Source organism: Coturnix japonica, chromosome 10, assembly GCF_054131305.1.
Source record: "Coturnix japonica strain WE chromosome 10, WE-NBRP24, whole genome shotgun sequence".
In the NCBI taxonomy this organism is placed as follows: domain Eukaryota; kingdom Metazoa; phylum Chordata; class Aves; order Galliformes; family Phasianidae; genus Coturnix; species Coturnix japonica.
In genome coordinates, this window is record NC_140672.1 from 20,979,609 (window position 1) to 20,985,292 (window position 5,684).

General features: G+C 52.0%; 1 long non-coding RNA gene across 1 annotated transcript; it reads left to right on the plus strand.

Annotated features, from left to right (window-relative positions):
* The first annotated feature begins 1,633 nt into the window (after positions 1–1,633).
* Positions 1,634–3,483, plus strand: LOC146759513 (uncharacterized). Its single transcript, XR_014932310.1, has 3 exons — positions 1,634–1,737; positions 2,039–2,162; positions 3,071–3,483. It is a non-coding gene; the product is annotated as an uncharacterized LOC146759513 (long non-coding RNA).
* The last annotated feature ends 2,201 nt before the right edge of the window (positions 3,484–5,684 follow it).

The following is a 5,684-nucleotide window of genomic DNA, read 5'->3' on the forward strand; positions in this document are numbered from 1 at the left end:
ACTTGTGGGGCGGGAAATGGAACTTGTGGGGCGGGAGGTGGAAGTTGTGGGGCGGCAGGTGGCAATTGTGGGTCAGGAGGAGGCATTTGTGAGGCAGTAGGTGGATGATGTGGGGCAGGAGGTTGCACTTGTGGGGCAGGAAGTGGCACTTGTGGGGCAGGAGGTGGCACTTGTGGTGCAGGAGGTGACACTTGTGGGGTGGTTGGTGGATGATGTGGGGCAGGAGTTGGCACTAGTGGGGTAAGGGTTGGCACTTGTGGGGTGGGAGGAGGCACTTGTGGGGCGGGGGGTGGCAATTGCTGGGTGGGAAGTGGCAGTTGTGGGGCAGGAGGTTGAAGGTTTGGGGCAGGAGCTGGCACTTGTGGGGTGGAAGGTAAGAAGATTTGGGGTGTGACGTGGAAGTAGTGGGGCGGGAGGTGGCACTTGTGGGGCGGGAGGTGGCACTTGTTGGGCAGGAGTTGGCACTTGTGTGGCTGGAGGTTGAAGCTGTGGGGCGAGAGGTAACACTTGTGGGGCAGGAGCCGGCACTTGTGGGGCAGGAGTTGGCACTTGTGGGTCAGGTGGTGGCACATGTGGGGCGGGGGTCGACGTTGTGGGGCAAGAGGTGTAACTTGTGGGGCAAGAGGTGTAACTTGTGGGGCAGGAGGTGGCCATAGAGGGGCGGGAGGTGGCACTTTTGTGGCGGGAGGTGGCACTTGTGGGGCAGGAGATGGCACTTGTGGAGCAGGAGGTGGAAGTTGCGCGTCAGGATTTGGCACTTGTGGGGCGGGAGATGGCACTTGTGGGGCGGGAGATGGCACTTGTGTGTCTGGAGGTTAAACTTGTGGGGTGGGAGGTGGCACTTGTGGGGAAGGAGGTGGCACTTGTGGGGCAGGAGGTGGCAAATGTGGTGCAGGAAATGGCACTTGTGGGGCAGGAGTTGGCACATGTGGGATAGGAGGTGGCACTTGTGGGGCAGGAGGTGGATGATGTGGGGCAGGAGCTGGCAATTGTGAAGCATGAGCTGGCACTTTTAGGGCTGGAATTGGCTCTTGTGCCACAGGAGGTGGCACTTGTGGGGTGGGAGGTGGATGATGTGGGGCAGGAGGTGGAAGTTGCGTGGCAGGATTTGGCCCTTGTGGGGCGGGAGATGGCACTTGTGGGGCAGGACGTGGCACTTGTGGAGCGGGAGGGGGCACTTGTGGGGCCTGAGGTGGCACTTGTAGGTCAGGAGGTGGCATTTGTGGGGCGGGAGGTGGAAGCTGTGAGGCAGGGGGTGGCACTTGTAAGGCAGGAGGTAGAACTTGTGGGGCAGGAGTTGGCACTTGTGGGGCGCGAGTTGGCATTTGTGGGGCAGGTAGTTGCATTAGTGGGGCAGGAGTTGGCACTTGTGGGTCAGGTGGTGGCACTTGTGGGGCGGGAGGTGGAAGTTGTGGGGCGTGAGGTGGCACTTGTGGGGCGGAAGGTGGAACGTATGGGGTGGGAGGTTGGGCTGCTGAGGCCGGGCTGGTTTTCCATTTCTTTATAAACTGGGGTGCATCCACAGCAGCACTTATCTCCTGTTTTTGTTGTTGCTGTTGTTCAAGATAATTAAAGGATGCTACATCTGTGTTTGTTGTCATCCTTCTTTCTTTTCTCTGTCTTGCAGGTCAGCTCGTGCTAGAAGTCGATGGTATCGCTGTATGAATCAAGGGCAGTTTAGGAGCAGCTGCTGATGGAAGAAACGAAGTCCAGGCTAATAAATGGAAGTATCTTCTGGTAAGGTGTCAAAGGTGGCAGTCATCATTAAAACCAAAGGGCTGGCTCATCCGAGTGCTTGCTGACTGATGCTTGGGAGTATCTCGTTCTCCAGCTGTATGATACGGAAGCTAAATATGCTGAGCCGTTACAGCTTGTGCTGAAGTTGTGATTGTGCTCCCAGATGTTTCCTTTAGTGGTAAATCATGTTCTGGCACTGTGGTAGTCCTATCTCTGGCATGATCAGGAGCCTGGAGCACCGTGTCTGGTTGCGAGCCTTGTGTGCCTGTTTCCATGAACCTTGCTTTCTTTCTCTCTTCAGAGTAAGGGCAGGGTGCTTCCTTGCTTTTGGTGGATTCATTCAGGAGGCTGTCAGAAGGCCAATTGCAGTGTTCATAACACGGAGGGACACAATGGGAATGGACTCTCGTTACCACCATGCAAAAGTGAGTTTCTTATGAGTGATATAATTTTGATTATTACTTCTGAGCAGTTGCAGTGTGATAGAGGATGTCACGAAACTATTTATTTGGGAGCACAGGGAAGAGTCATGAGAACCGAAAATGTAGTTTCTGTTTTGGCTGTCAAAATGGTGGAGTTTTTTTGGGAGGACAGTGTCTGGTCTTCCTGTTAGCAGGCCCCCTCTGAGAAATTGGGCTTTGCTTGCTGCTTTGCTGTGCCTACCTGCCTGCTCCCTGTGCTTGCTGTGTCTGATACCAGCGGTCATGGAACATGCTCCCTGAGGCTGTGGGCCTGGCCCTGAGCTGCTGCAGCTTAAAGGCCGTTTGAGTTTAGGTTGTCCTTCCTGGAGCATCGGGTTGGACTTGATAATCCTCGTGGTTCCTTTACAACTTGGGCTATTCTGTGGTTCTGTGGTCTTGGTGGTTTGCCTGGGAAATACCAGATGGTTTTATTCCCCCAATTTTTTATGGCATTTGAACTTGTTTCAATTCTAAATGTGGGAGAGGAGTTGGATAAGGGTAGGGTAAGGGTAAGGGTAGGTTGCTTTTTTCTTTTTCCTATTCTCCTAGGTATTTTCTGCCCATGTTGTGATAACTCTCTAACCAGAAATGTTCTTAATGCTCATGAAAAGGCTTTACTGGCAGCACACAATTTGACCATAGGACTGCTTGCTGGATTAACTTCTATGGATTGATTGTATGCTTTTTGAGATGGTATGTTCAGTTTATCTTTTGAAAGGCTGTCAGCTTTTGAGGTCGCTGAGGTGTCTTGCTTTATCAGTCTCTAGCAGCTTGCTGGAGCTTGAAGTAGTTGAATCGTCCCATACAGAGCTGTTAAATAAAACCTTATAATCACTTTGTTTGTCACCTTACTGCCCTTCTTGTCTCCCTAGAGCCCAGCTGTCTTCCTGGGATTGCTGAGCAGCTGCCTTTCGCTGTCTCCTGCCTATCAGATCAAAAACCAGTGGTGTAAAACTGAGTTGGAATTTGGTGGCGTAAGTCCTTGAGTATTCTTTATTTCTGTAAAAGGCGCTGGATGTCTCAAGATGGAAGTCCAGATACCTACCCAAGTGTATTACAGCAATCACAGAATTTCTATTTCAGAGACTTTTTCAAAGCCCTTCAGATGGAAAGGCAAAGGGAAGTGCAACTTTGGAGTAGTAAATGGTGCTTATTAAAATGTAAAGAGGTCTAATTGGTGTAAATGGACTCCAGTCACACTGGTGTATAGCTTTCTTTATGAGGGTACTCAGGAATTCTTCTGACAATGAGTGATACAGTCCCAGCTCCAGGTGCGTGCTCAGCTTGGAAATGCATACACATAGCTTTTGCTTGGCCAGCTGCTTTGACTGCATTGCACTACATCATCTTGTCTTGATCTCTTTGCTCCCTCCATCAAAAGTTTTGCTCGGCCTAGACTCGTTGCAGATACTGACTGTGTTATTTTGATCCACATGAGATCAATACAGAAGTGAATACAGAAAATTAAGTAGGGTTGTGCAGCACGAATTTGAACATCTATGGAGACCACCCTTTGTGGGACTCAGACTTGCAGAACTAGCTCCTTGAAGAGACGGGCTCCCAAGGTATTAACCCATATAAACCGTTGCTCTTCAGCATCTTCCTTCGTCAGTGACATAGATGATGGCAGGTTTGCAGACGATACAAACTGAGCAGTGCAGTCAATATATTGTAGGGGAGGGAAGCCAACCAGAGGGACCGGGACAGGCTGGAGAGGTTGCGGGCGTCCCTTTATTTTCCTTTGTTGTTTCCTTCTGGTTACAGGGAGCTGTCCGTCCCTTCTGCCACTGTGAAGTTGCTGTGGGGAATGAAACCGTCTGCAATTGTGGAAGGAGGGTCACTGCATGAGGAGGGGCTGCACATTCAGACATATGGAAGTTGATGGGAGTGTTTGCCTACAGATGTGTTCTCAATTTCAGTCCCCCAAACCAATGAATTTCTGTAGGAGGCTAGATGTGCTTTTACAGGCAAGATTCATTGACTTTAAAATGATACTGGTTTTGATGACGACGAGGGGGGCTGGGTGGTTGTACAGGGAAGACAATTGAATGCTGCCAGAGATCTGCGTTTATCAGGCAGGAAACAGTGGGCATTGGCCTCCCGTGAGCTGGGCTTGATACTGATCTACCGGGACTCTTCTGTCCTGGATATCTTCAGAGAACATTGTTCTAGCTGCTTGTAGTTGTAAGGCGTGGGAAAGGAAACAGTGGCAAAGAACTAAGAACCTGCAAGATAGTTTTGGATAGGGCGGTGGATGTAGTTTACCATGATTTCAGCAAGGCATCTGGTACTGTCTCCCAGGACATCCTTATAACAAGCTGAGCAAGCGTGGGATAGATGAGTGGACAGAGAGGTGGGTTGAGAAGTGGCTGACTGGCAGAGCACAGAGAGACGTTGTTGGCAGTGCAGAATCCAGGCGGAGACCTGTAACTAGCGGCGTCCCCCAGGGGTCAGTGCTGGGTCCGGTCTTGTTCAATATCTTCATCAACGACCTTGATGAGGAGATAGTGACCACCCTCAGCAAGTTTGTGATGACATGAAGTTGGGAGGACTGGCTGACACGCCTGAAGGCTGTGCTGCCATTCAGCGAGACCTGGACAGGCTGGAGAGCTGGGCAGTAAGAAACCAGATGAGGTTTAACAAAAGCAAGTGTAGAGTCTTGCACCTGGGTAGAAATAATTGCATGCACCAGTACAGGCTGGGGGAAGAGCTGCTGGAGAGGAGCTCTGAAGAGAGGAACCTGGGTGTCCTGGTGGACGACAGATTGACCATGAGCCAGCAGTGTGCCCTTGTAGCCAAAAAAGCCAATGGAATACTGGGGTGTATTACAAAGAGCATGGACAGCAGGTCAAGGTGGCACTTGTGGGGCAGAAAATGGAAGTTTTGGGGCAGGGGGTGGCACTTGTGAAGCAGGAGGTGGCACTTGTGGGGTAGGATGTGGAAGTTCTTGGGCAGGAAATGGCAGTTGTGGAACAGGAGGTGGCATTTGTGGGTCAGGAGGTGGAAGTTGTGAGGTGGGAGGTAAAAGTTGGGGGAAGGAGGTGGAAGTTGTGGGGCGGGAGGTGGAAGTTGTGGGGCGGGAGGTGGAAGTTGTAAGGCGGGAAATAGCACTTGTGGGGTGGGAGGCGGCACTTGTGTGGCAGGAGGTGGGACACTTGTGTGGAGGGAGGTGGCACTTGTGGGGCAGGAGGTGGCACTTGAGGGGCAGGAGGTGGAAGATGTGGGGCAGGAATTGGCATTGCAGTGCGGGATGTGGAACTGGTGGGGCAGGAGATGGCACTTGTGGGGCTGGTGGTGGCACTTGTGGAGCGGGAGGTGGCACTTGTATGGCAGGAGGTGGCACTTGTGGGCCGGGAGGTGGATGATGTGGGGCAGGAGGTGGCACTTGTGGGGTGGGAGCTGGTACTAGTGGGGTGGGAGGTGGCACTTGTGGAGCAGGATGTGGATGATGTGGGGCTGGTTGTGGCACTTGTGGGGCTGGAGGTT